Genomic DNA, 9834 nt, shown 5'->3' with positions numbered 1-9834 from the left:
TGTCAGGAATGAGGAGAAAAGTTTCCAGGCGTTTTAAAGAGCACCAGCAGCATAAATGTGGTCAATACATTATAGCTGGCAGTGGAGTTTACCAAGTTAAGGAAACTATGTTACTGATTAGAAAAGGCCTGATGATATTACTCCTCCATTTTACTGAGAAATTTAAGGTTCCCCACAAGCCTCCCCACAAGGCTCCGCATACTCATCATCCAACTTTTTCATTTCTATAACCACTCTATAGCTTCTCCCTCTTTTCCATTTTACAGTCTCTGAGAAAGAAAGAATCTTTTTTAACCAAGGCTGATCCTTCTGCTTGTGCTCTAATCCTACTCATTGTTCTGTCTTCTCTAGGGCTTTGATTTATCAAATATGTCCTGTAAAATTATTTATCTATCTACATATATTTCTTTAATTTTTCATTTACAACTACTTTCTTTCCCTCTGCCTGAAAATATACTTGGGATAAGCAACAAACAGCCCCCTGAGAAAAATAAACAAAAATACAAACACACTTCTCTGATTATTGCTGCCCCCAAACTTCTTACTGTTTTGTCACTTTCTTTCCATTTTCTTTTAGCAGTCTTAGAAAATGAATTTACCCTTGGTGCCTTACCTTCCATATAGTTGACTTATTTTATATACTTAGGATTCTGTACCTAATGAAACTGGGGTCTCAAAGATCACTAAACAATTTTAACTAACACATTTATTTCATTCCTCTTCTATTCTGATTTCCAAGGTTGAAGTTTTTCTTGAAATATTTTCCTGGCCAGTGTTCATCATTTGCCTCCTAAATTTCTTTTTTTTTTTTCTCTCTCTTCTCATTTTTTATTTTTTAAGAAAGATTTAGGATTTTGTAAGAAATTACTGTTACATTTTTTAAAAATCTGTCAAGTACTGCAGTAATGGAATAAATAAATAAGATTTTTAAAGTTCAGTGTTTATAGACATATGTATAAAATAATGACTGAATTAGAAGACATTAAATAATGTTGATACACACCAGGAAGGGATTAGGCAAGGAAAGGCACATCATTTCATCACAAGAAATAAAGACCATAGTTGGAAGTTAATGACCAGCCAAAGCTTTAGGTCTTGTGGTAGTTTTCATAGCTCCAGGGGGTCATTATGGTGGAACCTTCTGTATGGTACTTAGCTGAAATAAATAGATGGCAGTTGGAGAATTTTACTCTGGGACCCCAATGTAGTGTTAAAAAGAAAGCACTGTTTTAATAAGCCTGGTGTATGAGGAGGGAAGGAACAAAAATCCAAAATGGTTTGGTGATACTGAAAATCCTATTGACATATTAAGGAGAGTTTAAAAAAAAGTAAAATAAGGTTAATCCTCTTGTCTAGCTGAACTGGAATTCGTGCAGTTACAAAGTTAAAATTCCATGTAAACACTTCCTTTCGTGTAAACAGACACAGTATAGGTAAACAACCGTGATATTTCATCTCAGATGAAGCTATATGCCAATATTTTGGGAAAAAGATCTTAGGTAATTTCCTTATTTTTATATAGCCTAAGTCCTTGAAAATAGCACTAATACTTCTGGCTGACAGGCTATCTACAACAGCAAAGTGAATAGAGGTTTTGACGATGATAAGAGGTTTCCCAAAGAAACTAGAGTTCCCAGTTAAACACATACAGTTGCTATACTGAGAAGTCCAACAGACATCAGAAGAACTTGCTTTGGGTCAACCCCTTACTACCAATTTTCTTTGACAAATTTGTGCCAAGAGTCTACCCATTTTTTTCTGTCTGGACTCTGAACCTAGATTAGTTTGTCTGATAAATGGACTCACTCAGGTTCCATATAAATTTTAGCAGTATTAAGAAACCATCTGTGTGAATAAATAAAATGAATTTTCAGGATGAAATGATACACACACACACACACACACACACACACCACAAAGTTAAAAACAATTGGGGGGGGGGAGATAAGGGAAAATATTAATGTAAAAAAATCATAAAAGTGACAATTGTAAAGCAAGCAGATTCCCACTCATGCCACATGATATGCCTTCATTAAGGTGTACTCTTTCCAGTTGGTATGAGGGGCCCAGACGAAGAGAGCAGAAGCCATGAACTGTAAGGGAGCTGAGACGCAAGCCAGGCAAAAGGACCATCCGAATTTGCCAGACACATTCTCAGGCAGCTCTAATTTCTGGTGGAGTAGTTCAGTTCCAGGAACGTAGAAACTCACTGAGCCCAGGGTACACATACCCACAAGGAGATGGAGAATGCCTGTGGCAATGGTGGGTGTACAAGCTTCGGCGGATACAAGCATGAAGTCCAGTCAAAGCCTCAGAGCACATCAAACCTAGACTAACAAAAGGTGAAAGGAACTGGCAGCGCCAAAGATAGGTCCGAAGAAGATCAATCCCACCGTTCTAGTTTCCAGGATCAACAAATTTCTCCATGAACTGCTCATTTAGCATGAAACTCATGCATTTTGTGACCATATCAAATGACTCTGTCATTTCAGGTGGGCTGTACTAGTATGTGTTTTGGGGTATAGTGATACACGGTCTCCACAATCCCACTGTGCCATTATATCGGAAAAGCGCATCATTATGTCTTTTCATCTGCCTCATCACTAGCAAAGTCATTTCAGATGCTTTTGTTCAAATCACTGGAATTTTCTTGAACTGGACGTCGATACTCATACCAGAAGTCTGTGCCAATTGTGGCTGCCGTGTAGATGGTAGAAGTGAGGCTAAGCACACAAGCAATTACAAATGCTGTAGCAAAATGGTTATCCATTCTGGCATTCAGGCTGCTGGCCCATCCTCCTGCTTCACAAACTTCACCCTCAAGCTCAAACCGCAGCACCCTGCTCTCCCCGTGCCCCCTCTGGCACACTTCCCTTCAGAGCCCACCCCCTGCACTCCAGCGCCTCTGCCTTGGCCCTCACCCTGGCTGGGCCTGGCCCAGGACTGCCTCCTAAATTTCTTTATTTTATTTTATTTTATTCTATTCTGTTCTATTTTTTAGAAACATCTTTATTGATGTAAAATTGCTTTACAGTGTTGTGTTAGTTTCTGCTGTATAACAAAGTGAATCAGTTATACATATACATATGTCCCCATATCTCTTCCCTCTTGCGACTCCCTCCCTCCCACTCTCCCTATCCCACCCCTCTAGGTGGTCGCAAAGCACTGAGCTGCCTCCCTGCACTATGCAGCTGCTTCCCACTAGCTATTTTACATTTGGTAGTGTATATATGTCCATGCCACTCTCTCACTTCATCCCAGCTTACCCTTCCCCCTCCCCATGCCCTCAAGTCCATTCTCTACGTTTGTATCTTTATTCCTGTCCTACCCCTAGGTTCATCAGAACCTTTTTTTTTTTTTCAGATTCCATATATATGTGTTAGCATACGGTATTTAAATGTTGGAGAGGGTGTGGAGAAAAGGGAACCCTCTTGCACTGTTTGTTGGAATGTAATTGACACAGGCACTATGGAGAATAGTATGGAGGTTCCTTAAAAAACTAAAAATAGAACTACCATACGACCCAGCAATCCCACTACTGGGCATATAGCCTGCGAAAACCATAATTCAAAAAGAGACATGTACCACAATGTTCATTGCAGCACTATTTACTATTCCAGGACATGGAAGCAACCTAAGTGTCCATCGACAGATGAATGGATAAAGATGTAGCACATACATACAATGGAACATTACTCAGCCATAAAAAGAAAAAAATTGACCACCTAAATTTCTGAATTCACTATTTCTTCCCTCTTACTTTCCTTTTCCACTCACTTTTACTAACTTTCAAAGCCCTGGCTTTACCTGCTAGCCAAATTCAGGAATTAAATGAAAGTCCTGACTTTGTTTCGCTTCACTATTCTCTACATTTATTTTCTTGGTGACCATATGTTTTCTTAATCACAAGATCATTTCTATTCTGTTGAGTCCCAAGTCTATTTACTGATGATCTAACTTATTCCTAGGATGCTAACCTTCATTTTTAGATAGGAATAACTGGCTAACACCACAATTTCAAAAATCTAAAATTTAAATCGATTGACAATATCTAAACTTAAACTTTTTAATTTTTTTTTTTTTTGCGGTACTCGGGCCTCTCACTGCTGTGGCCTCTCCCGTTGCGGAGCACAGGCTCCAGATGCGCAGGCTCAGCGGCCATGGCTCATGGGCCTAACCGCTCTGCGGCCTGTGGGATCTTCCCGGATCGGGGCACGAACCCATGTACCCTGCATTGGCAGGCGGACTCTCAACCACTGCGCCACCAGGGAAGCCCAAACTTTTAAATTTTTTTTAAACCTTTTTTTTTTTTTTTACCCCCAATCAACATTCCCAAGATACAAACTTGAAATCTTGGTGACAAAGTTTGCTTCTTCTTTCCTCTAACCTTACACATCTACTTAGATATCCTGTCCATAGATGAATTCTCCTAAGTATTTCATTTATATTGTCCTTTCTTTCCATGATTATAGCCAACATTTGAGTTCAGGATTTTGTTACCTCCTAATATATTGACTTATTTAATATGACAGTTTTCCAATAGGGTACCCTCATTCAATGTCTTGTTTACAAGATTGGTATATACTAATAGCCTCTCCTTCCCACTGCTTTATCTCTAAATCCCATGAGATGATGGTGCCTTTCCCTACTGTTCTTCTGACACTTCTCTCTCAATAAATGTTTTTTCATTCCTGTAGTACAGTTTGAAAATGTCATGTTTTTGCCAAGAAGAGTTTATACATTTTTGATTTGTAACCCAATTGAAGAAAAATTCTTACCCTTACATTTATTTGCCATAATCATCAAAGCCACCAACATCATATCTGAAACCAAAACAACTTCTAAACTATATTTTTTTTCTACTTTATAGATACCTGCTCATTTAATTGTCAACAAATCTATGAAATAAATATTTATATTTCCCCTTGTTAAATGGTGGAGCTGTAACTCAGAAAGTTAGCTACTCAAGACACAAAAATGTATCCTTCAGGGTAGGGAGCATAACAGACCATGGCTCCAGCTGCTGGGCTCTGAAATCCATCACCATTGTGCACCAAAGTCACAGTTCCTAAGGGCTACTCCTAGTCAGTGACTGGGAGATACAGGACTCTTCTAACAAACAACTTTGGCTCAAAGACTCCCTACCAATTTTGTAGAAATTTCCTGAGCTACACTGCAGTCCTTCCTTCCTTCTCTTTCTCTTTAAAAGGTGGCAGACCTAAATCATAGTCTGACAACTTTCTTGATTTTCTCTGGCTATCTCCCATTTTCCCTCGTAGGCATTTACTTCAATCAGCTGTTGTATGGTTAAATCTGTCTTGGTATGTGCTTCTCAGAAGACCCAGACTAAAACAGTCACACTACTACTTAGAAGGTGAGCTAAAATTTGTACTCTAGGTATCTAGTTCCAAACCCAGTATACTTAGCCACTAATATATGGTCTCCATCCACATTTACAGATTTTTACCCATCTTTAGTCCACCACTCTCCATCCAAACCAGGCTACTATCCATTTCCATTTCATTGCTTTCCATTTTGAATGCCTTCCAGTCTCCCTCTCAACATATAAGTTACTTTTCAAGGTCTATTTCAAATATAACCTATCCTTTGAAGCTTTTTTAAAAAATCATTTGCCCTAAATTGAATTCTCTTTTCACTTTATCATCACTACCTGTGCTTCTTTTATTAGTTTAGGGAATATTTTAACATTTTGTGTAAAATAGTGCCAAATTATGTGTTAGCTACATTCTCATTTCTACAGTTGACTTCCTATGTGACTTTTATTATGGGTCCGCGGGATGTGGTGCCTTATATGCTTCACTTTCTTCAACCTTACAGTAAGCAGATATAAATAGAAACAATTTCCAAGCTACAAAAATAATCTTCATAGTGCTGAGATCTCATGAGACTCGAAAATATCTATTATAACATTTGTTTTAAAATAATGGCTTTTACTCATTAGGATTTCTATAGCAACAATGAAATAACTTGCATGATATTACCAATTATAAGATTCCTAAGAGTAGCTATTTTTTTTACATTGATGATCTCTCTCTCTCTCTCTTTCTTTCTAGAAGAAGAAATACCATATGCATCCATTTTTCTTTTCCTATATTCAGTTGACAGGAATATGAAGAACACAATATTTCCTTCAAACATAGTTACAAGATAAGTTGATTCTTCGAAAAGTAATTTAGATCTAGACATTAAGCATCTATAGCTGTTAACATCACAAAAAGAAAGATGACTAGATGTTATCTCTCTTGATAGAGAGATCTAAATACATACAGCTATGGAATAATCTTTTCAAAAAAATAAAATGTAGGAGAAACTTAATTTAGAAGACATCTTTAGATCCAAATGCAAATTTAATGATATGACTAATGAATGTGTCAAGTGACACTACAGGGATGCAATCAGCACCTATGTTCTTTTTTCCAACATTTAAATTGTGAGTGAGAAAAATAAAATTAAAGGGGATCCTTATAGATTAAAGAAGATTTAAACAACATATCAACCATTTGCAATGTGTGGTCCTTATTTTGATCCTGATTCAAACAAGTGTTAATAAAAATAACATATATGAGACAATTGGAACTTTGACCGTTTAAGCAGATATTCAAGGATGTTAAGGAGCTATTGTAAGTACTTAGGTAATAACGGTTTTCAGGTTTTTATTTTTTTAAAGAGACATTCTTTAGAGATACATACTAATATATTTATTGTTGATGGACTGTGGATACATAGGGCTTTATTGTGGATTCTGTCTATTTTCTATGTTTGAATATCTATAATAAACAGCCTAGTACAATTAATATAAGATAAAGATAGTGGCTGATTGGATAAGCAACAAAGGCTAACTACCCTTTTTGCTGACTCTCTCATAGTCAATTTTTGATCCTCTGTATTAGTCTGCAATACAAATTGGTCTGTGTTAGTTCCTACCACAGTGATGAGGCCTCAGAGAATAGTCGTAAGCATTAAATCACAAGTTCCTGCTTGATCAGACATCAAGTAATATTATTAAGTGAAAATGGGGATTAGAACAGCCACGAGGTTCAGAATACACCTGTATTTTGTCAAAACATTTTTTTTTTTTTTTTTTTGCGGTACACGGGCCTCTCACTGTTGTGGCCTCTCCTGTTGCGGAGCACAGGCTCCGGATGCGCAGGCTCAGCGGCCATGGCTCACGGGCCTAGCCGCTTCGCGGCATATGGGATCCTCCCGGACCGGGGCACGAACCCACGTCCCCTGCATTGGCAGGCGGACTCTCAACCACTTCGCCACCAGGGAAGCCCTGTCAAAACATTTTATTCCTAGATGGAATAGTGAAATTACTGTCATAAAGATTTTTTTTAACGAACAAAGAATCAAGGTAAATATACTAGATGATTTTACGAAATAGTATTATCAAGACTGATATATGCCCACCTTTACCAGAGGGATAAAACCGCTAAACAGACCAGGATACCTGTGATAACAGCCAAAACAGCCCATTTCTATTAAATAAGGCCAGGATTATACTGAGCAATTTTTGCTGTTTGTCTCTTGTATTTCATACTCGAGGCAGACCATTTTTGTTATTATATTGTCAAGTGTTCGGATGCACAGGGCATAGCTTGTTAATCATTGCATCTCTCCACCAGCACAATTTTGTAACATGTAATTGGCACTTAATAAATATTTATTAAATAAATAAATAGATAAATAAATTCATGTAACTTTTACCTTATATTACATTCATTACATTTCATATTAGCATCCTTCTGAGGGATTCAGGATTCTAAATAGTGAGCCATTAATTAAATGCAATAGTTTCATCAGTTTTATATTGATAATCATTAGCTTCGGTGTCAAGGGTACATTTTCTAAGTAGATCTGCATACTCCAAAGCTGTAGCCTATCAGGAGTGTATAGCATCACATAGTGTAGAAAATAGAGTGTGGGTTTAAATCCCAGCTCAAGATAATCTTTACCACACTGACCTATTTGCTCGTTCCCAATGGTGACAGCTTTTTGTCTTCCATGTCTTTACCTATACTGTTCCCTCTGCCCTGAATGCTCTTCCTTGTTTGGCTAACTGTTACTTTTCCTTGAAGACTCAACTCAGACCATGCCTCCTGGCCTGGATGAGATAATGCCTTTTTTCTGTACTAAGAGACACATCAGGTTTGCCACCATAGAGCTTATAGCCCTGAAACATAATCATCTATTTATTTGTTTCTCCCCCAGCCCTGGTTGCTACTCGACTCCATCTCACCCCAGAACACACACACACACACACACACACACACACACACTCACTAAAAAAATATCTAAGGATAAGGACTATGCCTACCTCTTTGTATCTTCAGTGCCTAGAATAATGGATGACACTCAACTGACGCTCAGTATATCTTCACAGTTGTTGACATGACTTAAAATTAAATAATTGTATGAAGTTGTCATTAAACTTTTGTCTCCCATTTAAGTGGAAAATTTTTCTTTGTCCTGAGATAAAACAAACGTATACCTCAAAGTGATATGACTTCTATTGATAATAAAAGGAGAGTCACCTTCACAACCAATTTGACATCACAATTACCTGGTATGATTTAGGGAGCATCAAAAGGACCTAGCCTTCCTACTTGTAAATAATATTATGGCTGTGACACAATGCCTGAAATAACCATAATTATTCACTCCCATAGTTTAAGTAATAAGTGCTGCTGTTACAGTAAAAAGTTAACTTACAGAGGAAACTTGTTTGATAGTTCGCCGGGCAGTATGGCATTTAAGTAATGAACATAAGTCAGATAAATTTGAAAAGGGGAAATGAATTCCAAATACATAGAGAATGGTTCTGTGGTAACCCAAGAGCATCATGAGGACACAACTCTAATAAGTTGTTCCTGGATTATAGTAGGTACTAAATATAAACTCACCAATTTCTCCAGTACCAGTTCTGAATAGAACCCTCTTAGTGATGCTACTGACTGGAGATGGACAGTAGGTCATTCAAGAATTTCCTAAAATTCCATCAATCAAATACAACTTTACTAATTTTGCCATATCTGATAAAGCAATATGGACACTTCTTTGGCACCAAGAGAGCGATACACTGAAGTGCAGAGTAACTTCGAGAAGCCTAAGGTAGGAGAAGGGAATGAACCAATGTACTCTAGCAATTTAAAAAGTCGGTTTTTTAAATTTTAAATAATCAGTTTTGTTATTTGTATGAGCTTGCATCTAATATCATCACTGTTACAAAAAGAAACATATTCAAGAGCATAATCTCAAATTAGAGTTGGACAAATGGGAGCTATTCTAAAGCTTAAAGCTCTCTTAAATCATAATATCAGAGCCTCCAAATTTGAAATCTCCATGGTTTGTTGAGTCTGGTCTATCGAGCTCAGTTTTGGCCCAGTTCCCACACATCACAGCTTCCTTTAGCATTTCAATTTTGCAACATGTGGTTCATGCTTCTTTTCACCTCTGCATAAAATGAGCTAGCCTATCATTTTAACTGTTTATCCCTCAGGGTGTTTTTGTCACTCAGTAAATACTATTTAAAGCTAAAGATGATAGTTTTCAAACATCTATCTGTAGAATATAACATACATTGGTCATTTGGATAAATGTCAAAGCTGATTTTTTTAATATTCTTTTTGAGTTTCTCTTAAAGTGAAAAGGAAAATTGAGTTCAGCCATCTTTCCATATTCAACTCTTGTTCTTTCTCACCTTTCTCACGCCTCTTGTAATAATCTGTCCTGTTTTGTCTTTAGGTTTTTTCTTTTATCTTTTTCCCTCACCTTGTACTTTCCTGGGTGTCTTGTGTTTACATATTTTCTAAA

General features: G+C 37.2%; 1 pseudogene; it reads right to left on the bottom strand.

Annotated features, from left to right (window-relative positions):
• Positions 1-1614: 1614 nt before the first annotated feature.
• On the bottom strand, positions 1615-6114 carry LOC149749309 (claudin domain-containing protein 1 pseudogene; annotated as a pseudogene).
• Between the last annotated feature and the right edge of the window lie 3720 nt (positions 6115-9834).

This window comes from Delphinapterus leucas, chromosome 4 (genome assembly GCF_059928025.1).
Source record: "Delphinapterus leucas isolate spDelLeu-1000000601 "Yukka" chromosome 4, BTC_Dleu_Yukka2, whole genome shotgun sequence".
Classification (NCBI taxonomy): domain Eukaryota; kingdom Metazoa; phylum Chordata; class Mammalia; order Artiodactyla; family Monodontidae; genus Delphinapterus; species Delphinapterus leucas.
This window is presented reverse-complemented; position numbering and strand designations above follow the sequence as displayed.